The sequence below is a fragment of the Ranitomeya variabilis genome, chromosome 5 (genome assembly GCF_051348905.1).
Source record: "Ranitomeya variabilis isolate aRanVar5 chromosome 5, aRanVar5.hap1, whole genome shotgun sequence".
Classification (NCBI taxonomy): Eukaryota; Metazoa; Chordata; class Amphibia; order Anura; family Dendrobatidae; genus Ranitomeya; species Ranitomeya variabilis.
The window spans coordinates 253,443,733-253,470,026 of record NC_135236.1 but is presented as its reverse complement, the minus strand read 5'-3'; the positions used below and the strand labels follow the sequence as shown (position 1 = coordinate 253,470,026).

The window sequence follows — 26,294 nt, the reverse complement described above, 5'->3', positions numbered from 1 at the left end:
GACTGGGTCCATCTCCACAGCAGAAGGGGAAAAAATGAACCCCAAAAAGGGAACCTTCTGTACACCAAAGAGACACTTTGAGCCCTTGACAAACAAAGAATTTTCACGCAAAATTTTAAAGACCAACCTGACCTGCTCCACATGCGAATCCCAATCATCAGAAAAAACCAAAATATCATCCAGATAAACAATCAAAAATTTATCCAGATACTTCCGGAAAATGTCATGCATAAAGGACTGAAAAACTAAAGGCGCATTGGAGAGCCCAAAAGGCATCACCAAGTACTCAAAATGACCTTCGGGCGTATTGAATGCGGTTTTCCATTCATCACCTTGCTTAATGCGCACAAGGTTGTACGCACCACGAAGGTCTATCTTGGTGAACCACTTGGCACCTTTAATCCGGGCAAACAAGTCAGACAACAGCGGTAAAGGATACTGAAATTTGACAGTGATCTTATTTAAAAGCCGATAATCAATACAAGGTCTCAAAGATCCGTCCTTTTTTGCCACAAAAAAGAATCCCGCACCAAGGGGGGAAGAAGACGGACGAATATGTCCTTTCTCCAGAGACTCCTTGATATATGAACGCATAGCGGTATGTTCAGGTACCGACAGATTAAACAGTCTTCCCTTAGGAAACTTACTGCCTGGGATCAAATCTATAGCACAGTCACAGTCCCTATGAGGAGGCAGTGCACTGGACTCAGACTCACTGAAGACATCCTGATAATCAGACAAATACTCCGGAACTTCCGAAGGCGTAGAAGAAGCAATAGACACAGGCAGGGAATCCCCATGAATACCACGACAGCCCCAACTTGAGACTGACATAGCCTTCCAGTCCAGGACTGGATTATGGGTCTGTAACCATGGCAGCCCTAAAACAACCAAATCATGCATTTTATGTAAAACCAGGAAACGTATCACCTCGCGGTGTTCAGGAGTCATGCACATGATAACCTGTGTCCAATACTGCGGTTTATTTGCTGCCAATGGCGTAGCATCAATACCCCTAAGAGGAATAGGATTTTCTAATGGTTCAAGAGTAAAACCACAGTGCTTAGCAAATGACAGATCCATAAGACTCAGGGCAGCACCTGAATCTACAAACGCCATGACAGGATAAGACGACAGTGAGCAAATCAAAGTTACAGACAGAATAAATTTAGGTTGCAAATTACCAACGGTGACAGGACTAACAACCTTAGCTATACGTTTAGAGCATGCTGAGATAACATGTGTAGAATCACCACAGTAGTAGCACAAGCCATTCCGGCGTCTATGAATTTTCCGCTCATTTCTAGTCAGGATTCTATCACATTGCATTAAATCAGGTGTCTGTTCAGACAACACCATGAGGGAATTTGCGGTTTTTCTATCACATTGCACCGAATTAGGTGTCTGTTCAGACAACACCATGAGGGAATTTGCGGTTTTGCGCTCCCGCAACCGCCGGTCAATTTGAATAGCCAGTGCCATAGTATCATTGAGACCTGTGGGAATGGGAAAACCCACCATAACATTCTTAATGGCTTCAGATAGGCCATTTCTAAAATTAGCGGCCAGTGCACACTCGTTCCAATGTGTCAGCACGGACCATTTCCGAAATTTTTGGCAATACACTTCAGCCTCGTCCTGCCCCTGAGACATAGCCAGCAAGGCCTTTTCTGCCTGAATCTCAAGATTGGGTTCCTCATAAAGTAAACCGAGCGCCAGAAAAAACGCATCAATATCAGCCAATGCCGGATCTCCTGGCGCCAGCGAAAAAGCCCAATCCTGAGGGTCGCCCCGTAAGAACGAAATAACTATTTTTACTTGCTGAGCAGAGTCTCCAGATGAACAGGGTCTCAGGGACAAAAACAATTTACAATTATTCACAAAATTCCTAAACTTAAACCTGTCTCCGGAAAACAGTTCAGGAATCGGTATTTTAGGTTCTGACCTAGGATTTCTGATAACATAGTCTTGTATGCCCTGCACACGAGTAGCCAGCTGGTCCACACTTGTAATCAAGGTCTGGACATTCATGTCTGCAGCAAGCATAGCCACTCTGAGGTAAAGGGGAAGAAGAAAAAAAAAAAAAAAAAACTCAGAATCTTCTTTCTTATAATCCCTCTTCTGCAACGCATTAAACATTTAATACTGGCCTGGCAAACTGTTATGACCCCAATGGCGAGGGTCTCAGAGGTACGTGGAAGTCTGCAGAATACAAAAATCCAGCTCATAGGGCAGTGGTAACTGGGTTGACCATATATCTACTCCTAACGCCAACACTAGAAGTAGCCGGGGATCATACCTACGTTGATTCTAGATGACACGCTCCAGCCGGAGAATCTAGCTACCCCTAGTAGAGGAAAACAAAAGACCTTTCTTGCCTCCAGAGAAGGGGACCCCAAAGCTGGATAGAAGCCCCCCACAAATAATAACGGTGAGGTAAGAGGAAACGACAAACACAGAAATGAACCAGGTTTAGCACAGAGAGGCCCGCTTACTGATAGCAGAATAAAGAAAGGTAACTTATATGGTCAACAAAAACCCTATCAAAATCCACACTGGAAATTCAAGAACCCCCGAACCGTCTAACGGTCCGGGGGGAGAACACCAGCCCCCTAGAGCTTCCAGCAAAGGTCAGGATATAGATTTGGAACAAGCTGGACAAAAATACAAAACCAAAACAAATAGCAAAAAGCAAAAGGCAGACTTAGCTGATATAACTGGAACCAGGATCAGTAGACAAGAGCACAGCAGACTAGCTCTGATAACTACGTTGCCAGGCATTGAACTGAAGGTCTAGGGAGCTTATATAGCAACACCCCTAACTAACGACCCAGGTGCGGATAAAAGGAATGACAGAAAAACCAGAGTCAAAAAACTAGTAACCACTAGAGGGAGCAAAAAGCAAATTCACAACAGATATCACTGTATTACTGCTATTGGGGTACATTATACTGCTATGGGGCCGCATTATACTGCTATGGGGGTGCATTGTACTACTATGGGGCTGCATTATACTATGGGGTGCATTATATTATGGGGTGGATTATACTACTGTGGGGCTGCATTATACTAGGGGGGTGCATAATACCACTATGGGGATGCAATATATTATGGGGTGCATTATACCACTATGGGGCTGCATTATACTGTGGGGTGCATTATACCGCTATGGGGCTGCATTATACTACTATATATGACTATGGGATGCATTATACTACTATATATGACTATGGGGGCCTCAACGCATTAACCTAGCTATCCCTGTGTGGCCCATTAAAAAAAAAAAAAAAACCTTAAACCTTAATCAGGTTCCTCACATCATGTTCTCATACATTTCATGCAGTTAATAGCCCTCTGTGTCTGTACTGTTACATACTTAGGCTGTTAACCGGTTCATGCAGCTTTACATGAACACCCGATCCTTACATTATGGCTGGTCCGAACAATGAAAGCAATTGTTACCATCCAACTCTCGTGTCTCCCTTTTTCCTATAGATTGTAAGCTTGCGAGCAGGGCCCTCATTCCTCTTAGTATCTATTTTGAACTGTGATTTTTGTTATGCTGTAATGTCTATTGTCTGTATAAATCCCCTCTATATTTTGTAAAGCGCTGCGGAATATGTTGGCGCTATATAAATAAAATTATTACTATTATTATTATTATGGGGGCAATATGGAGAGACAACGGAGAAATATAGAGAGACATGAGGCAGAAAGGGTGGCCACGTGGGGTTCAGAATGGGAGGACACATGGGGTCCAGAATGTGAGATATTACTGTAGGGGGCAATTAAAGGATATTATTTTTGAGGATACTGTTTTCAGTGTGGGGGAGGAGAGGTCCTGTTACTGTGCAGGGTGACACAGTTGCTTTTTTCTTCATCTGACGTACTATAGAGTTTGGGGAAAAATTGGGGAATGTGCTGTAGATAACATTTTCTGCAGAGACGAGTCCTGGCTGGAGGAAGTGATGGTGGTCTGCACTGAACGAAGAAGAAAAGCGAAGATGAAGGACTACAACTAGAGATGTCACCGGTGAGTCAGTGTGTTACACTGTATACTATATACAGAGCTCCTGTGTATAATGTCACTAGTGGTCACTGTAATTGTACACTGACACTGTATACAGAGCTCCTGTGTATAACGTCACTGGTGATCACTGTATTACCTAAACACTGTATACAGCATGTGTGTATAATGTCACTGGTGATCACTGTATTACCTGTACACAGACACTATATACTAACTATAGATCTCCTGTGTATAATGGCATTAGTAATGTGTTTTGTTTTATTAATGATCAGTATTGTAGTATTCGTTCTTGTGTTGGTAATATGTGATCTGGTCATGTTGTGGTGGTATTTGTTCCTTGTATGTGCTATTATTCTGTCACTGTGGTGGTAATATATGATCTGGTCATGGTGTGGCGGTATTTGCTCCTTGTATGTGGTATTATTTGGCCACTATGTGGTGGTGGTAATATGTAGTCTGGTCATGGCATGGTGGTATTTGCTCCTTGTATGTGGTATTATTGGTCACCATGTGGTGGTAATAAGTGGTTCAGTCAAGGTGCGGTGGTATTTGTTCCATGTATGTGATATTATTGGTCATTTTAAAAATTGAAAAATACATAAAAATATAGCTAAAATTGCATTGGATATTTTAACAAATGTTTAATACGTTCCAGTAGAGTAGAGCATGGCTAAAAGATTACCTTGTCGTGGTGGCGGATTAAAAAAATATTTTGGCCAAAACAAAAGCTGCTGGCTATATGTGTGATCTGGTGATGGGAACTGTTAATGTGTGATTGGTAAAGATCTGGTGTAGAAGTAGAGTTTTTCCAAGAGAGGGTGGTGGGACTGTGAAAGATTCGAGGGATGGAGACAGAGCTAGGGTTGAGCCTGTGCAGAGTTTCAAGGGGACCCAAAAAAATTTCCCAGTATGGAGCCCTGAAATTCCTGGTGGCAGACTGGGTCCTTGGCTTAGCACTGTTAGGGAAGGAGACATTTTGTGTGTACTAATGTGCTGCTCATGAAAACTAAAGGAGCAGGTAGGAAACAGCCAGAACTCCTGCAAAAGAGAAATCACAGCCTAAGCTCAGACAGCTGTGTGATAAGGACCATGCGTATGAGCAGAACTTGGAGCTCAGGAATCACTGCACCATTCTTATATCTGTAATACTATACTGGAAAGTAACTGTGACTGCTACTTTGGAATTGAATCTCTGTTATACCATCATTTATCTGGATGTACCTGTGTATTCATATGTTTCTGTTTGTTGTCACTTTTACCCCTATAATCTTTCACTTTCTGCTACCTCCCCCAATCCCCACACCAAGTAAGGAACTGTTCATCTCCTCTTCAATCCTCCCCATCCATCTCACCTCCTCCTCAGAACTGTTCCTTAACATACAATCCTCTGTCTCAAAACACAGGCAGCCCCCTCATGCCCTCTCCTGCTCCCACCTGCTAACACTATCCCTGCTCCTTCTCACTGCTGGTGATATCTCTCCAAATCCTGGTCCTCCTCACCACATTCCCACAGTCATTTCTACCTCCCATCCATGCTCCATCACAAACTTCCGTAACCTCTCTAACCTTATACCCATTCGCCCAGCCCCCGCTTCCCCAGTCCCACTAACAGGAGCTCTGTGGAACGCTCGCTCTGTCTGTAACAAGCTTTCCTACATCCATGATCTCTTTGTTACTACCAAACTTTCCTTCCTCGCCATCACCGAAACCTGGCTCACCCCTTCTGACACAGCCTCTCCTGCTGCACTCTCTTACGGTGGCTTCCACCTTTCTCACACACCCCGCCCCAGCAGCAAGCATGGCGGAGGAGTTGGTTTTCTCCTGTCAGATAACTGCTCCTTCACCCCAATCCCACTGCCACCCTCTGTTACCCTCCCTTCCTTTGAGGTGCACTCTGTGCGCATCTACTCCCCCTCCAACCTCCAACTGGCTGTCATTTACCGCCCCCCAGGGCCAGCCACCATCTTCTTTGACCACTTCACCACCTGGCTACTTCATTTCCTTTCTGCAGACATCCCCACTATCATCATGGGCGATTTTAACATCTCCATTGACACTTCCCTCTCAGCTGCCACTAAACTTCTATCTCTCTCTTCCTCCTTCGGCCTCACTCAATGGTCTTCTGCAGCCACTCACAAAGATGGTCACACACTGGACCTCATCTTCACCCGCCTCTGCTCCCTATCTAACCTCTCTAACTCACCTCTTCCTCTCTCTGACCACAACCTTCTCACATTCTCATCTCTCTCCACTCCATGTCTAGAGTCCCCACCCCACAAACTTTCACACCCTCGCAGAAATCTTAAACATCTTGACCTACATTCATTCTCTGAATCCCTCCTACCTCTCACTGACATAAGTTCCATACACAATGCGGATGACGCTGCTGCTCTATATAACACCACAATAGCTGTAGCTTTGGAATCTGCTGCCCCACTTACACATACCAAAGCTCGCAAAATCAACAGACAGCCCTGGCACACCAGCCTGACCAAGGAACTGAGGCGAGCTTCCAGGGCTGCTGAGCGCAGATGGAAAAGATCCCACTCCAACGACCACTTAATCGCATTCAAACAGTCCCTCACTACTTTCAAGACCGCACTCGCCACAGCTAAACAAACCTACTTCTCATCTCTCATATCCTCCCTGTCTCACAACCCTAAACAGTTATTCAACACCTTCAATTCTCTCCTCCGTCCCCCAGCACCTCCTCTCTCCCCACTTATCTCTGCTGAAGACTTTGCCTCATTCTTCAAGCAGAAGATTGATAACATCAGAGACAGTTTTGGTCAACAAGCCCCAGAGCCCTTCCTCCCAACTTCCCTACCCTCCACCTCCAAAACCAACTACTCCACCATTACAGAAGATCAACTCGCCACTCTACTCTCAAGATCGCATCTCACCACCTGTGCACTTGACCCGCTCCCATCCCACCTCATCCCAAACCTCACCACAATCTTCATCCCAACCCTAACCCATCTCTTCAACCTATCACTAACAACTGGTGTTTTCCCCTCAAGCTTTAAACATGCCTCCATCACACCTATCCTCAAAAAGCCCTCTCTTGACCCATCCTCTGTATCTAGCTATCGCCCTATATCACTTCTCCCCTATGCCTCAAAACTACTGGAACAACACGTCTACCTTGAACTGTCCTCCCATCTCTCTTCTTGCTCCCTCTTTGACCGCTTACAATCTGGCTTCCGGTCACACCATTCCACTGAAACTGCCCTAACTAAGGTCACCAATGACCTCTTAACCGCCAAGAGCAAGCGACACTACTCTGTCCTCCTCCTCCTCGACCTGTCGGCTGCCTTTGACACAGTGGACCATTCCCTATTATTACAGACCCTCTCATCCCTTGGCATCACAGACTTGGCCCTATCCTGGATCTCATCATACCTAACAGACCGGACATTCAGCGTCTCCCACTCACACACCACCTCCTCACCTCGCCCCCTATCTGTCGGAGTCCCACAAGGTTCAGTCCTTGGGCCCCTGCTCTTCTCCATTTACACCTTTGGCCTGGGACAGCTCATAGAATCTCATGGCTTTCAGTATCACCTCTATGCTGATGACACACAGATCTACATCTCTGGACCAGATATCACCTCCCTACTAACCAGAATCCCTCAATGTCTGTCCACTATTTCATCCTTCTTCTCCGCTAGATTTCTGAAACTTAACATGGACAAAACAGAATTCATCATCTTTCCCCCATCTCACGTGACCCCCCCAACGAACCTATCCATTACAGTAAATGGCTGCCCACTCTCCCCAGTCCCACAAGCTCGCTGCCTCGGGGTAATCCTTGACGCTGATCTCTCCTTCAAACCACATATCCAAGCCCTTTCCACTTCCTGCCGACTTCAACTCAAAAATATTGCACGAATCCGTTCATTCCTCAACCAAGAATCTGCAAAAACCCTAGTCCATGCCCTCATCATCTCTCGCCTTGACTACTGCAACCTTCTGCTCTGTGGCCTCCCCTCAAACACTCTCGCACCCCTCCAATCTATTCTAAACTCTGCTGCCCAACTAATCCACCTGTCCCCCCGCTATTCTCCGGCCTCTCCCCTCTGTCAATCCCTTCACTGGCTCCCCATTGCCCAGAGACTCCAGTACAAAACCCTAACCATGACGTACAAAGCCATCCACAACCTGTCTCCTCCTTACATCTGCGACCTCATCTCCCGGTACTTTCCTACACGCAACCTCCGATCCTCACAAGATCTCCTTCTCTACTCCCCTCTTATCTCCTCTTCCCACAATCGCATACAAGATTTCTCTCGCGTATCACCCCTACTCTGGAACCCTCTACCACAACACATCAGACTCTCGCCCACCATCGAAACCTTCAAAAAGAATCTGAAGACCCACCTCTTCCGACAAGCCTACAACCTGCAGTAACCACCGATCGACCAAACCGCTGCATGACCAGCTCTACCCTCACCTACTGTATTCTCACCCATCCCTTGTAGATTGTGAGCCTTCGCGGGCAGGGTCCTCTCTCCTACTGTACCAGTTATGACTTGTATTGTTCAAGATTATTGTACTTGTTATTATGTATACCCCTCCTCACTTGTAAAGCGCCATGGAATAAATGGCGCTATAACAATAAATAATAATAATAATAATAATAATAATTCATACAACAAGTAAAGTTTATCAATAGCCCCTCTGGCCTTCCTGTTTTCTGGAGTATTTGGAGTGCACCACATTACATCACACTACCAGGAAGCATAGGTTCATTAATTGCACCCTGGTATCACAAAATTTGTTTTCTTTTGTTTTTGTTCCTGCCATCGCAAAGTGATACCATCCGCATACCACATGGTGTATAATCTATGGCATAGTAGTGCATCTTGGCATTACACTTGCAGGGATGTCTGTGATCTCACTATTATGAAGAATACAAGCCATCTCCACTGCCGTGTTTGTCGCGCCAAAACTGATAGACCTTGGGATGAGCCGACTTGTTGATTACGATATTTGCCTGGATGTCCACCTCTTGGCTTTTGAATGGATGGACGGACTTCATTTCATATTCTTCCAACTGTCATGGCACTCATGTGAGCAGGTGCGGGATGCAGTAACAGACAGGAGGCAGAGCAAACGTTAAAGTTAATTTTACTAAAAAGGGTATACTCCACGCAGGGAGGGGAAAGTAAAGGCAGGGATATGGCATGTGATATGAGCACAGTTGTTGTGCTGAGGGAGGTAATGAGGGCAAAAGGTTTAACAACTGTTCATTAAGGGTAAATTCATCAATCTGACGGCTTCCTGACTGCAGAGTCTTAGGTTCTAATGGTGGTGCCGATGCAGTCAGCACGTGATAATTCCGGTGTTGTCCTGCAGGCGATGATCCAGTTCCTGGCGGTGATGAGTCCTTGACCTCTTGTATACGGGGTCCTGGGTCCAGGATTTGGGTTGCAGAGCAAAGAGCAATCTCGACACTGCCGGGGCTTGACGAGGCTCAGCAGAAGTATGCGGGTGAGAGAGGGAACAGTTCTCGGTAAGTCACCCTGTGTTTCTTAGGCAGCACGTTGCGCGTTATTTACTGACCCGTAGCGTTGGGTGCCTTGAGCAGGGGGAGTCAGCGGGCAAAATACAGTTCTCTGCTCATAGTCTTTGTAAGTGGCAGCAGGGACAATATAGCGTGGACCTGCACTGTCACGGTGCTCAGAGGACGGACCACCAAACATCCCCTGCTGCCCGCCTATTTGCGCGCTTTGCCCTTTTATCATAGCTATGCCCCATGCTGTCGAGTGCAAAGGTCGGTCCAGGTCTCTAAGCTTTTCCCCGGACAACAAAGCTGACAGTCCCGACAGTTCCAGAGCCAGCGCAAGAAAGGTACCCCAGGTCCGGTCCCTCTTCCTACACTCACATGATGCAGTTTAGCAATTTTCTTGGCTGAGAGACCATTATTGATAAGCTGGATTTATGCGATTTCTCTTTTCTTTGGAATTTTTCCTCATGACTGCTCCTCGACTTTAACCATTGACCTTTCCCTTGGGAATCAACCTAATAACACACTGAGCCATTAGGAAATGTGAAGACAAGTTGTAATTTGTAGTATTCAGGAGGAAAAGATTTTTTTTCCTCCACCAGGAGCAAAACAGTAACAATGCAGTGACATTACAAGAATCTGCATAACTAATCGTATGCTAAATAGTTGCAAGTCAAATATACACTCACCGGCCACTTTATTAGGTACACCTGTCCAACTTCTTGTTAACACTTAATTTCTAATCAGCCAATCACATGGCGGCAACTCAGTGCATTTAGGCATGTAGACATGGTCAAGACAATCTCCTGCAGTTCAAACCGAGCATTAGTATGGGGAAGAAAGGTGATTTGAGTGCCTTTGAACGTGGCATGGTTGTTGGTGCCAGAAGGGCTGGTCTGAGTATTTCAGAAACTGCTGATCTACTGGGATTTTCACGCACAACCTTCTCTAGGGTTTACAGAGAATGGTCCGAAAAAGAAAAAAAATCCAGTGAGCGGCAGTTCTGTGGGCGGAAATGCCTTGTTGATGCCAGAGGTCAGAGGAGAATGGGCAGACTGGTTCGAGCTGATAGAAAGGCAACAGTGACTCAAATTGCCACCCGTTACAACCAAGGTAGGCCTAAGAGCATCTCTGAACGCACAGTGCGTCGAACTTTGAGACAGATGGGCTACAGCAGCAGAAGACCACACCGGGTACCACTCCTTTCAGCTAAGAACAGGAAACTGAGGCTACAATTTGTACAAGCTCATCGAAATTGGACAGTAGAAGATTGGAAAAACGTTGCTTGGTCTGATGAGTCTCGATTTCTGCTGCGACATTCGGATGGTAGGGTCAGAATTTGGCGTAAACAACATGAAAGCATGGATCCATCCTGCCTTGTATGGAGCATCTTTGGGATGTGCAGCCGACAAATCTGCGGCAACTGTGTGATGCCATCATGTCAATATGGACCAAAATCTCTGAGGAATGCTTCCAGCACCTTGTTGAATCTATGCCACGAAGAATTGAGGCAGTTCTGAAGGCAAAAGGGGGTCCAACCCGTTACTAGCATGGTGTACCTAATAAAGTGGCCGGTGATTGTATGTATGAGATAACCAAAATGATTGTCTGTTAAATGATATTAGTCTCAAAGCAGTAATGGATGGTGAGATATGAAGCCTGAAAGTCAAATGTTAAAACCATTGATACCCTTTTGCTCGTCAGTGTATGTCGTGTCCCTGACTTTGATGCAGAGTCCGACGCTGAGCCTGCATTGAGAAAACACTTTGATGTGAAGAAGTAAAAGCTGCTGGAGCTCCTGCTGCATGCGACACCAAGAATGATGACACTTGTCTCAAGAAAACACTGTTTTTGTTATATCTTACGGTGCTGAAGAAAGCAATTTTAGTTGAAGTGTGAATAAATACAATAAACGATCATTAGTGTTTGCAGCGAGACCTGCGCTTGTGCCGAAATTAGTGCCTACTTGTGAGCTGAACCCCCACATTGTCCATAAAAAATAAAGTTGACAACCCTTGGTCCTCTCATCCAACATCAGTGTTTGACCTCACAATTATTCTCCTGAATTAATGGGCCAAATTTCTTACAGACAAAGTCCAAAATCTTGTGGAAAGCCTTCTGAGAAAACTGGAAAATGTTATAGTTGCAAACAAGGGACCAGAGCTATAGAGATTTAGGATGGGATGTCATAAAAGCTTTTACATGTCCTCTTTCAGGCATCAGTGATTTTTCACATGCACAAAAATCTGTCTGAGCTTCATCAGTGTTTTGGATCGGAGTTTCATCAGTGTTTTGGATCGGAGTTTTAACAGTGTTTTGGATCTGTGTTTCATGAGTGTTTGGTCCAAGTGTCAGTTGTTACAATCAGAGTTTCATCAGTGATTTTCATGTATGAAAAAATAAGTTACAAAGCTTCTCCTATCCATTGCAATGTGAATCACCAACAGCACATGGACTGAACCAGATCTATAGATTAGTACTGATCATTTTCATCTATGACACGGACATGTCTCTGTGATTTTTTTTTTTTTTTACACACAGTAAAAAAAAAACCACAGATATTTGACCAGCTCCCTAAATTATAATGTCCTTTCTAGCCGTGAAAATGGACGTCTGATTGAGGCCTAATGTGTAAGTGCAATTTGACCATATAGTGTATATATAATAATAATTTGCTGTATCTGTGACACAAACATATTCCACAGCACTGTACACAATGTATCGTGCCACTGTGACTATAGTTAGGAGTCCCATTCTTGTGGGAGTAATACATACACAGTCTGTAAAGCGCTGTGGAATTATTGGCACTATATACAGGTCCTTCTCAAAAAATTAGCATATAGTGTTAAATTTCATTATTTACCATAATGTAATGATTACAATTAAACTTTCATATATTATAGATTCATTATCCACCAACTGAAATTTGTCAGGTCTTTTATTGTTTTAATACTGATGATTTTGGCATACAACTCCTGATAACCCAAAAAACCTGTCTCAATAAATTAGCATATTTCACCCGTCCAATCAAATAAAAGTGTTTTTTAATAACAAACAAAAAAACCATCAAATAATAATGTTCAGTTATGCACTCAATACTTGGTCGGGAATCCTTTGGCAGAAATGACTGCTTCAATGCGGCGTGGCATGGAGGCAATCAGCCTGTGACACTGCTGAGATGTTATGGAGGCCCAGGATGCTTCAATAGCGGCCTTAAGCTCATCCAGAGTGTTGGGTCTGGCGTCTCTCAACTTTCTCTTCACAATATCCCACAGATTCTCTATGGGGTTCAGGTCAGGAGAGTTGGCAGGCCAATTGAGCACAGTAATACCATGGTCAGTAAACCATTTACCAGTGGTTTTGGCACTGTGAGCAGGTGCCAGGTCGTGCTGAAAAATGAAATCTTCATCTCCATAAAGCATTTCAGCCGATGGAAGCATGAAGTGCTCCAAAATCTCCTGATAGCTAGCTGCATTGACCCTGCCCTTGATGAAACACAGTGGACCAACACCAGCAGCTGACATGGCACCCCACACCATCACTGACTGTGGGTACTTGACACTGGACTTTAGGCATTTTGGCATTTCCTTCTCCCCAGTCTTCCTCCAGACTCTGGCACCTTGATTTCCGAATGACATGCAAAATTTAGCAACAGTCCAGTGCTGCTTCTCTGTAGCCCAGGTCAGGCGCTTCTGCCGCTGTTTATGGTTCAAAAGTGGCTTTACCTGGGGAATGCGGCACCTCTAGCCCATTTCCTGCACACGCCTGTGCACGGTGGCTCTGGATGTTTCCACACCAGACTCAGTCCACTGCTTCCTCAGGTTCCCCAAGGTCTGGAATCGGTCCTTCTCCACAATCTTCCTCAGGGTCCGGTCACCTCTTCTCGTTGTACAGCGTTTTCTGCCACATTTTTGCCTTCCAACAGACTTACCATTGAGGTGCCTTGATACAGCACTCTGGGAACAGCCTATTTGTTGAGAAATTTCTTTCTGGGTCTTACCCTCTTGCTTGAGGGTGTCAATGATGGCCTTCTTGACATCTGTCAGGTCGCTAGTCTTACCCATGATGGGGGTTTTGAGTAATGAACCAGGCAGGGAGTTTTTAAAAGCCTCAGGTATCTTTTGCATGTGTTTAGAGTTAATTAGTTGATTCAGAAGATTAGGGTAATAGGTCGTTTAGAGAACCTTTTCTTGATATGCTAATTTATTGAGACAGGTTTTTTGGGTTATCAGGAGTTGTATGCCAAAATCATCAGTATTAAAACAATAAAAGACCTGACAAATTTCAGTTGGTGGATAATGAATCTATAATATATGAAAGTTTAATTGTAATCATTACATTATGGTAAATAATGAAATTTAACACTATATGCTAATTTTTTGAGAAGGACCTGTAAGTGAGTAAAATAAATACATAAAATATGCTAAAATGTGGGAATATAGCGGCTTTCAAAAATTGTCTAACTGGTGTCCTAATAAATGTGTTCAGAAGCTTCTGGACACAATCCTTATAACAAACCATGCACACTTTTCTAACTTTGCTGAAAGCTGTTGAAACAATCTAAAAAAAACCAGAGTGGATAAATATATAACAGAACGTTTCAGTATTGAATACAGTGTATATTATTCCTAACATCAAGACAAAAAGCCAGACATCTATTTCTAATGTAAAATATGGAGGAAATTATTAATAATAATCATCTTGTTTTCCAGTACAGGCAAAGTCTGTGTAATGTTTCATAGATAAATGCTGAGTTTGGAATTTGGGGTTGGACCGTGCATAAAGGAATGTGAGAAACTGCCATCCTGTGATGCTGAAATAACTCTTCTATTACTTCGGAGATATCCACATTTTCCAGACATGGCTCAATTAAATACTTTTCCATCAGATCTGCATCATATGTATATCAATATTAAAGGGAATCTGTCAGCAGATTTTTGTTATGCAATCTGAAGGCAGCAGCAGATAAAGGCTGAAACAGATTTCAACAATGTGTCACGTTTTTGCCTGTGTGCTGTTTACTTACAATGAAAGTTTTATCAACAGGAAATTATAACTGCTGGATTAGGTCTCAAGTGCTTTCTAGACTTACCACACCCCCTCCTCTTAAAAGCAGCTCACTGTCAATAGACGATATGTATACAGACCCTGGTGTGGGTAGGAGCATCTCTCTCAGCTCTGCTACATGCTGAAACTAACAACTCTAATTGTGTCACAACTGCTGCACCCAGTAAACTAATTGCTGAAATCAGGCTCTCTTTTCCTACATTATGTTGCTTTCAGATAGGGTAGTAAAAACCTGGTGATAGATTCCCTTTAAATGGAGTACTGCGCCACCTATAATCCAGCTCAGACCCAAAGGAATATACACTCACCGGCCACTTTATTAGGTACACCATGCTAGTAACGGGTTGGACCCCCTTTTGCCTTCAGAACTGCCTCAATTCTTCGTGGCATAGATTCAACAAGGTGCTGGAAGCATTCCTCAGAGATTTTGGTCCATATTGACATGATGGCATCACACAGTTGCCGCAGATTTGTCGGCTGCACATCCCAAAGATGCTCCATACAAGGCAGGATGGATCCATGCTTTCATGTTGTTTACGCCAAATTCTGACCCTACCATCCGAATGTCGCAGCAGAAATCGAGACTCATCAGACCAAGCAACGTTTTTCCAATCTTCTACTGTCCAATTTCGATGAGCTTGTACAAATTGTAGCCTCAGTTTCCTGTTCTTAGCTGAAAGGAGTGGTACCCGGTGTGGTCTTCTGCTGCTGTAGCCCATCTGCCTCAAAGTTCGACGCACTGTGCGTTCAGAGATGCTCTTAGGCCTACCTTGGTTGTAACGGGTGGCGATTTGAGTCACTGTTGCCTTTCTATCAGCTCGAACCAGTCTGCCCATTCTCCTCTGACCTCTGGCATCAACAAGGCATTTCCGCCCACAGAACTGCCGCTCACTGGATTTTTTTTCTTTTTCGGACCATTCTCTGTAAACCCTAGAGATGGTTGTGCGTGAAAATCCCAGTAGATCAGCAGTTTCTGAAATACTCAGACCAGCCCTTCTGGCACCAACAACCATGCCACGTTCAAAGGCACTCAAATCACCTTTCTTCCCCATACTGATGCTCGGTTTGAACTGCAGGAGATTGTCTTGACCATGTCTACATGCCTAAATGCACTGAGTTGCCGCCATGTGATTGGCTGATTAGAAATTAAGTGTTAACAAGAAGTTGGACAGGTGTACCTAATAAAGTGGCCGGTGAGTGTATAGCTGTCCATACACAGAGGCATGTTTACATGTCCAAGTACAAAGTTGAGGAGACATGTCTGATTTTGATCAGAGTCACGGATCAAACTTGCCAACGCAAATCTATGGATCCATGAAAAAAATCAGACATGGATGCCATTTGTGTCCGTTCCATTTTTCTATATTACCATATTGCATATGAAAAAAAATACCCTAACTATAGACCCTGTTAAAAACATAACTTTTAATTCATATGTTAAAGTGAATAATGGAAAATACCCTTAGGATATGTTTCCATGTTCAGGAAACCCAGCGTTTTGATGCAGCGGATACCCCGCCCCGCTCAAAGCGCCACCCTGTTATACGCGCGGTGATTCCAGATGTGTTCATTGAGCACATGCGGAATCACCGCATCTTATTCGTTGACTGTGGTATTTATCCTGCAGAGACGGAGTATCTCCGCAAGATAAATAGACATGCTGCGGTCTATAAAGACGCGCCGCATGTCCGGATACGCAGGGCCGCGGGACGTGGCCTAAAATCCCCTCCACTATGCTGTAACATCTGGCTGCTGCGGATTGGACGCTGCGGCTGTACGCAGCGTCCAATCCGCAGCAAATCCTGATGTAATCTGGCACGTGGAAACATACCTTAATATATTAAAATCACATGTTGCCATGATAGGGGGAACCTCAGCTACGTATAAACTTTAACTTTTGTTAGGTTGAGCACTAAATACTAACTGCCATGGGTTTAGTGCAGTGTCTACCTCAATTATATTGCTGCACACTATCCTACTTATCATGTGATCCTCCCTATTTGGGATATGCTGTTAAAATTGATCAGCTACTAGCCTCCCCAACATCTTTTACCACTCAAGCATCATCATCATGGGAATGAGGCCATAAGGACCATTCTTCATTGACTATTTCATAGGATCTGATTGAGAAACCACCATCATTTTTTTTATATTTTTTTTTCATATGAGAAAATACTGATTAAGCTCTAATGGTAAAAACTGATACACTGATCAAACTCAAAGGGCTAGGGCTGATGGCATTGGCACTGGTCCTATCAGAGGTCAGTGGAGGGTTTATACTAGTCTCAGTTCTGGCTGGAAGGATGCTGTTCATAGAAGTTCCAAGCATTACTGAGGCCTTGCATGCTGCACTCTAAAGTGACCTTTCCTGTATAAACTCTAGCGGTTGTCTGTAGTCAGATGAAACAGCTGGACACCACATTATTGCACAATGATGGCAATAACATGGTACACCCCCTTCAAGTCATCCCACCGTGACTGGTGGCAACAGAACAGAGACAAATTATATGGATCAGTGAATTGTATGTGTACACTCTTACAGGGAATTTTCATGGTGGAAATCCCACATAAGAAATGCTGCTGAGGACATAGTTGTGATAATGGTGCGGTTGTGCTGCACATTTTCATCCTTTGGTTTGCAAAGAGTGGAATCTGTAGAACATTCGTCAAACTATAAAGAAGTCGCTCCTCTGTCGAAGAGACGTCCGCGGAAGCCACTAAAATCGCCAGAACAAGTGGTCTGTGACGCTCCGTGCTGGCAGGGATCAGCACTGGGCACAGCAAGCATGTAGTGGGCAATCCCTTACCTGTCAGTGCTTAGACAAGCTGTAAAAAAAAGTCCCAGATAACCCCTTTAACTTATGGTGAGAGTAGTCTCCATAGCGTGTGCGTGAGGTTTCTGAGTCTCATGCATACCATGGGTACTGTAAAACAAGGGATTTTCCATGTGCCACCCACAGAAACATAACGTGAAGATCCTAACGACTCGCTCCCTAAACAGTTGGAAATATTTGATACGGTATTTATACCCATATCTAACATTATAACAGGATACCGATAATGAACAAAACAGATTGGACCCAACCTACTTTATGTTTATATAGTCATAAAGAAAATCAGGATCACACCCAATTTGATATTATTCTGTCCTTTGGAAAACCTCAGACCTACTGATCTTTGGACGGTGTTAACATACAAGTGCCAAAGTGCTGAATTCCTGTATTGTTCCCGTCCTGTTTGCTCACTGCCTGAGATAGCCCTAAAGCCTTTGTCTTCTGACTATCTCTTGCTTGAATATTGTGAAGACATCATAAAAATAAGCTGCTCTTGAGAGACTAATCAAGTGTCCATAAACATGGGACTATTCAATCAAGCTATCAGTATTAATGAAATCTGTTACATACTTGGATGCTCATGGGTAGCTAAATAACTGTTGTCATTGCACTGATTCAATAAAGTATAATGTCATGTGAAAAACCATAAACTTACCCACATCAGTTGTCTGGTGAAATTTATTGGAGCCGAGTGGATCAATGTCAGCTAGAGAGCTCGAAAAAGTTATTGTCAGGGGGGAAACAATGGATTTAGGGTCTGTTTACACTGAGCAATTATTGTGAAGTTTAGAAAATTTCCAAACAATAATAATGCTTTTCTAACAAAAAAAAATATGTCTCCATTATAAGAAAGCAGAAGAGAAAAAAGAGAGACAAGTGCACACAGGGTGATACAGTATCAGGTAGAGGACATTAGTGGAGGTGAGGGGGTGCTCACCTGACCAGGTTGTCTATGTCACAGCCCCATTACATGCCCGTAGAGTATACAGCTGCTGCAGTCACGCCTGGGGATAGAGGGAAATTTTCATCTGCAAATATATTGAGAAGTAAATGGAGATGGAAGTTTTTGGTTGACCGCGCTGCTGCTGGAAAAGTAAACACACAGAACAGAAAGTGAAAACAAGAAACTGACTCTCCTATGAATTACTCAACTTTTTTACTTTATTTACTTGAATACACCAGTTTGTAAAATACCAATTAGAGTCTACTCTGCAAGGTGTTGAATTTCATGTATAACTTCAGACATAATCTACTTACCTGCTCAGTGTTTGCTTGTTTTCAGTTTCTGTTTGGTGTGTTTACACCCCTGATGTGCCTGAACAGTGGAAACCCCCCACAAGTGACACCATTTTTCAAAGTAGACCCCCTAAGGAACTAATCTAGATGTGTGGTGAGCACTTTGAACCTCCAAGTGCTTCACAGAAGTTTATAATGTAGGGCCGTAAAAAAAAAAATTTTTTTTTTCACAAAAAATGATCTTTTTGCCCCAAATGTTTTATTTTCCCAAGGGTAACAGGACAAATTGGACCCAAAAGTTGTTGTGCAATATGTCCTGAGTACGCTGATACCCCGTGTGTGGGGGTAAACCACTGTTTGGGCGCATGGCAGAGCTCGGAAGGGAAGGAGCGCCGTTTGACTTTTCAATGCAAAATTGGCTGGAATTGAGATCGGATACCATGTCGAGTTTGGAGAGCCCCTGATGTGCCTAAACAGTAGAAACACCCCACAACTGACACCATTTTGGAAAGTAGACCCCCCTAGGGAACCAATCTAGATGTGTGGTGAGCACTTTGAACCCCCAAGTACTTCACAGAAGTTTATAATGTAGAGCCATAAAAAAATTATTTTTTTTCACAAAAATCTTTTCGCCCCAAATTGCTTATTTTCCCAAGGGTAACAGGACAAATTGGACCCCAAAAGCTGTTATTCAATTTGTCCTGAGTATACTGGTACTTCGTATATGGGGGTAAACCACTGTTTGAGCGCATGGCAGAGCTCGGAAGGGAAGGAGCGCCGTTTGGAATGCAGACTTAGATGGATTGGTCTGCAGGCGTCACGTTGCATTTGCAGAGCCCCTGATGTACCTAAACAGTAGAAACCCCCCACAAGTGACCCCATATTGGAAACTAGACCCCCCAAGGAATTTATCTAGATGTGTTGTGAGAACTTTGAACCCCCAAGTGTTTCACTAAAGTTTATAATGCAGAGCCGTGAAAATAAAGAATTTTTTTTTTTTTCCACAAAAATATTTTAGCCCCAAAATTTTTATTTTCCCAAGTGTAACAGGACAAATTGGACCCCAAAAGTTGTTGTCCAAATTGTCCTGAGTACGTTGTTACCCCATGTGTGGGGGGGGGGGAACCACTGTTTGGGTGCACGGCAGAGCTCGGAAGGGAAGGAGCGCCATTTGGAATGCAGACTTAGATGGATTAGTCTGCAGGAGTCACGTTGCATTTGCAGAGCCCCTGATGTACCTAAACAGTAGAAACCCAGCACAAGTGACCCCATATTGGAAACTAGACCCCCCAAGGAACTTATCTATATGTGTTATGAGAACTTTGAACCCCCAAGTGTTTCACTACAGTTTATAACGCAGAGCCGTGAAAATAAAAAATCCTTTTTTTCCACAAAAATTATTTTTTAGCCCCCAGTTTTGTATTTTCCCAAGGGTAACAGGAGAAATTGTACCCCAAAAGTTGTTGTCCAATTTGTCCTGAGCACGCTGATACTCCATATGTTGGGGTAAACCCGTTTGGGCGCATGGGAGAGCTCGGAAGGGAAGGAGCACTGTTTTAGTTTTTCAATGCAGAATTGGCTGGAATTGAGATCGGACGCTATGTCGCGTTTGGAGAGACCCTGATGTACCTAAACAGTGGAAACCCCCCAATTCTAACTGAAACCCTAACCCAAACACACCCCTAACCCTAATCCCAACCATAACCCTAACCACACCCCTAACCCTAATTCCAACCGTAAATGTAATCCAAACCCTAACTTTAGCCCCAACCCTAACTTTAGCCCCAACCCTAACCCCAACCCTAACCCTAGCCCTAATCCTAACTTTAGCCCCAACCCTAACCCTAATGGGAAAATGGAAATAAATACATTTTTTAAAATGTTATTATTTTTCCCTAACTAAGGGGGTGATGAAGGGGGATTTGATTTACTTTTATAGCTTTTTTTGGCGGATTTTTATGATTGGCAGCCGTCACACACTAAAAGACGCTTTTTATTGCAAAAAATAGTTTTTGCATCACCACATTTTGAGAGCTATAATTTATCCATATTTTGGCCCACAGAGTCACGTTAGGTCTTGTTTTTTTGCGGGAAGAGTTGGCGTTTTTATTGGTACCATTTTCGGGCACATGAAATTTTTTGATCGCTTTTTATTCAGATTTTTGGGACCAACAATTCCTGAATTTCTTTTAGGGGGGGCGTTTATACCGTTCCACGTGTGGTAAAATTGATAAAGCTGTTTTATTCTTCAGGTCAGTACGATTACAGCGATACCTCATTTATATAATTTTTTAAATGTTTTGGCGCTTTTACACAATAAAAACTTATTTATTTTTTATAAAAATAATTGTTTTTGCATCGCTTTATTCTGAGAGCTATAACTTTTTTATTTTTCTGCTGTTGATGCTGTATGGTGGCTTTTTTTTTGCGGGACAAGATGTCGTTTTCAGCGGGACCATGTTTATTTATATCCGTCTTTTTGATCGCATGTTATTCCACTTTTTGTTTGCCGGTATGATAATAAAGCTCTGAGCAGGCGCCGGCTAGCCACCTCACTTCAGGATCCGGAAGGAGCCCCGCGGCCATCTTGAATCCGGGGACTCCTTCCGGAACACCGTGATTGCATCGCGTTGTTCCGGTGGGAGAGCGCAGGGAGCCCCGTCCCTGCGCGATTCCCCTCTATGTCGCTGTCACTACTGACAGCAGCATCAGAGGGGTTCAATGCCCACGATCGGCGCTAGCGCTGATCGTGGGCATTGCTGCGGGGTGTCAGCTGTCATATACAGCTGACACCGGCACGCGATCGCCGCGGCGCTCACTGTGAGGCCGCGCGATCGTGCCGCCGTACTAGTACTGCGGTTTGCAGGAACTCAGTTCCCGCAGAGCAGTACTAGTACGGCGCATATCGGGAAAGGGTTAAAACCTTACCATGTGTCAAACTGACATCAATGTGAATAAGGGTTTAGCGGGGTAGTATTAATTCCTACCACAGCGTGTAACGACTGTTTCCAGTAGCAGCGTGGTGAACCAGAAACTTCCATCTTCTTTTACTCCTCTATATAAAAAAGTTGTCCATTTATTATACTCCTCTATATGATAAAAAAAGTTGTCCATTTATTATATATACTGTATATATACTATATATATATATATATATATATATATATATATATATATATATATATATACATACAGTGGGGCAAAAAAGTATTTAGTCAGTCAGCAATAGTGCAAGTTCCACCACTTAAAAAGATGAGAGGCGTCTGTAATTTACATCATAGGTAGACCTCCGCTATGGGAGACAAACTGAGAAAAAAAATCCAGAAAATCACATTTTCTGTTTTTTTATCATTTTATTTGCATATTATGGTGGAAAATAAGTATTTGGTCAGAAAAAAACAATCAAGATTTCTGGCTCTCACAGACCTGTAACTTCTTCTTTAAGAGTCTCCTCTTTCCTCCACTCATTACCTGTAGTAATGGCACCTGTTTAAACTTGTTATCAGTATATAAAGACACCTGTGCACACCCTCAAACAGTCTGACTCCAAACTCCACTATGGTGAAGACCAAAGAGCTGCCAAAGGACACCAGAAACAAAATTGTAGCCTTGCACCAGGCTGGGAAGACTGAATCTGCAATAGCCAACCAGCTTGGAGTGAAGAAATCAACAGTGGGAGCAATAATTAGAAAATGGAAGACATTCAAGACCACTGATAATCTCCCTCGATCTGGGGCTCCACGCAAAATCCCACCCCGTGGGGTCAGAATGATCACAAGAACGGTGAGCAAAAATCCCAGAACCACGCGGGGGGACCTAGTGAATAAACTGCAGAGAGCTGGGACCAATGTAACAAGGCCTACCATAAGTAACACACTATGCCACCATGGACTCAGATCCTGCAGTGCCAGACGTGTCCCACTGCTTAAGCCAGTACATGTCCGGGCCCGTCTGAAGTTTGCTAGAGAGCATTTGGATGATCCAGAGGAGTTTTGGGAGAATGTCCTATGGTCTGATGAAACCAAACTGGAACTGTTTGGTAGAAACACAACTTGTCGTGTTTGGAGGAAAAAGAATACTGAGTTGCATCCATCCAACACCATACCTACTGTAAAGCATGGTGGTGGAAACATCATGCTTTGGGGCTGTTTCTCTGCAAAGGGGCCAGGACGACTGATCCGGGTACATGAAAGAATGAATGGGGCCATGTATCGTGAGATTTTGAGTGCAAACCTCCTTCCATCAGCAAGGGCATTGAAGATGAAACGTGGCTGGGTCTTTCAACATGACAATGATCCAAAGCACACCGCCAGGGCAACGAAGGAGTGGCTTCATTAGAAGCATTTCAAGGTCCTGGAGTGGCCTAACCAGTCTCCAGATCTCAACCCTATAGAAAACCTTTGGAGGGAGTTGAAAGTCCGTGTTGCCAAGCGAAAAGCCAAAAACATCACTGCTCTAGAGGAGATCTGCATGGAGGAATGGGCCAACATACCAACAACAGTGTGTGGCAACCTTGTGAAGACTTACAGAAAACGTTTGACCTCTGTCATTGCCAACAAAGGATATATTACAAAGTATTGAGATGAAATTTTGTTTCTGACCAAATACTTATTTTCCACCATAATATGCAAATAAAATGATAAAAAAACAGAAAATGTGATTTTCTGGATTTTTTTTTCTCAGTTTGTCTCCCATAGTTGAGGTCTACCTATGATGTAAATTACAGACGCCTCTCATCTTTTTAAGTGGTGGAACTTGCACTATTGCTGACTGACTAAATACTTTTTTGCCCCACTGTATATATGAATTGTCCTAAAGCCAAATTATTGGATATAGTTCCACACAAACATAAAAAAGGGGGTGGACAAAAGTATTGGCACTGTTCGAAAAATCATGTGATGCTTCTCTAATTTGTGTAATTAACAGCACCTGTAACGTACCTGTGGCACCTAACAGGTGTTGGCAATAACTAAATCACACTTGCAGCCAGTTGACATGGATTAAAGTTGACTCAACCTCTGTCCTGTGTCCTTGTGTGTACCACATTGAGCATGGAGAAAAGAAAGAAGACCAAATAACTGTCTGAGGACTTGAGAAACCAAATTGTGAGGAAGAATGAGCAATCTCAAGGCTACAAGTCCATCTCCAAAGATCTGAATGTTCCTGTGTCTACCGTGCGCAGTGTCATCAAGAAGTTTAAAGCCCATAGCACTGTGGCTAACCTCTCTAGATGTGGACGGAAGAGAAAAATTGACAAGAGATTTCAACGCAAGATTGTGTGCGGATGTTGGATAAAGAACCTCGACTAACATCCAAACAAGTTCAAGCTGCCCTGCAGTCCGAGGGTAAAACAGTGTCAACCCGTACTATCCGTCGGCGTCTGAATGAAAAGGGACTGTATGGTAGGAGACCCAGGAAGACCCCACTTCTTACCCCAAGACATTAAAAGCCAGGCTGGAGTTTGCCAAAACTTACCTGAAAAAGCCTAAAACGTTTTGGAAGAATGTTCTCTGGTCAGATGAGACAAAAGTAGAGCTTTTTGGGCAAAGGCATCAACATAGAGTTTACAGGAGAAAAAAAGAGGCATTCAAAGAAAAGAACACGGTTCCTACAGTCAAACATGGCGGAGGTTCCCTGATGTTTTAGGGTTGCTTTGCTGCCTCTGGCACTGGACTGCTTGACCGTGTGCATGGCATTATGAAGTCTGAAGACTACCAACAAATTTTGCAGCATAATGTAGGGCCCAGTGTGAGAAAGCTGGGTCTCCCTCAGAGGTCATGGGTCTTCCAGCAGGACAATGACCCAAAACACACTTCAAAAAGCACTAAAAAATGGTTTGAGAGAAAGCACTGGAGACTTCTAAGGTGGCCAGCAATGAGTCCAGACCTGAATCCCGTAGAACACCTGTGGAGAGATCTAGATAGATTTGGAGAAGGCACCCTTCAAATATCAGGGACCTGGAGCAGTTTGCCAAAGAAGAATGGTCTAAAATTCCAGCAGAGCATTGTAAGAAACTCATTGATGGTTACCGGAAGTGGTTGGTCGCAGTTATTTTGGCGAAAGGTTGTGCAACCAAGTATTAGGCTGAGGGGGCCAATACTTTTGTCTGGCCCATTTTTGGAGTTATGTGTGAAATGATCAATGTTTTACTTTTTGCTTCATTCCCTTTTGTGTTTTTTCATTTAAGACAAATTAAATGAAGATAATAATACCAAAGAATTTGTGATTGCAATCATTTTCAGGAAGAAACTGAGTATTATCTGACAGAATTGCAGGGGTGTCAATACTTTTGGCCACAACTGTATATATATATATATATATATATATATATATACACACACGCATACATATATACATATATATATACTTTTTGCAGATTTATGAATCTGTAAAATCATACTTACATCATATGCTGGCACATGATAAAACACACGCTTAGAACAAGGTTCAATCTCTTGCTTCGGGCATGAGCGGAATGAAGCAATATCACTTAATTATTCATGTAAGAAGCCAAATCCAGGCAGGGCTAAGGTGTAAGAAGGGGCTTATCCACACCCATAGAAATACAGCAAAACAGGAACAGCAGCTTTCAGTGTCTTCTTAATATGAGCATTTTATTCACCTGCCTTAGAGAAAAAAATCCAAAAATCGTATTCCTTTACAAATCTGACATCAGTCAGAAATGAACAAACAGCAGAAAATGAGAAAATTTGCAAAATCTTTGTTTTTTTCTGGAGCCCATAGGAAGTGCAGAAATGGGTCATATTTACTTCAGCCCTAAAGGGCAGAGCATAAGACAATTTTTATTATTGCTAATTAATGTAACAGCAGGTGTGTGCTCCCTTTAAGATCTAGAAAAACAGTAAATCAGATGTGAATTATGAAGCAATAAAAATTTTTTATTAGAGAGCAAAATCTTGCTACCTACAGACTAGAAAATTAAAATTTCTAGTAAGTACACTGTTATCTTCCTAGTTGTCTTAAGGTACCTTCACACTAAACGATATCGCTAGCGATCCGTGACGTTGCAGCGTCCTGGCTAGCGATATCGTTTAGTTTGACACGCAGCAGCGATCAGGATCCTGCTGTGATATCGCTGGTCGTTGAACAAAGTTCAGAACTTTATTTGGTCGTCAGACCGGCGTGTATCGTCGTGTTTGACACCAAAAGCAACGATACCAGCGATGTTTTACACTGGTAACCAGGGTAAACATCGGGTTACTAAGCGCAGGGCCGCGCTTAGTAACCCGATGTTTACCCTGGTTACCAGTGTAAAATGTAAAAAAACCAAACAGTACATACTCACCTTCGCGTCCCCTGCCGTCCGCTTCCCACACTGACTGAGCGCCGTAAAGTGAAAGTGAAAGTACAGCACAGCGGTGACGTCACCGCTCTGCTGTTAGGGCCGGCGCTCACACAGTGCAGGAAGCGGACGCCGGGGGACGCGAATGTAAGTATGTACTGTTTGTTTCTTTTACATTTTACGCTGGTAACCAGGGTAAACATCGGGTTACTAAGCGCGGCCCTGCGCTTAGTAACCCGATGTTTACCCTGGTTACCCGGGGACCTCGGCATCGTTGGTCGCTGGAGAGCGGTCTGTGTGACGGCTCTCCAGCGA

At 43.5% G+C, this 26,294-nt stretch overlaps 1 protein-coding gene across 1 annotated transcript in view; it reads right to left on the bottom strand.

Moving 5' to 3' along the window:
• The window catches only part of ANXA2 (annexin A2), a 52,631-nt gene extending 34,090 nt beyond the window's left edge, over positions 1 to 18,541 (bottom strand). The window contains exon 1 of the mRNA XM_077264066.1: positions 18,378 to 18,541. The gene's annotated coding sequence lies outside the window, so the exon portion shown is untranslated. The remainder of the gene's footprint in view (positions 1 to 18,377) is intronic.
• Positions 18,542 to 26,294: the final 7,753 nt, after the last annotated feature.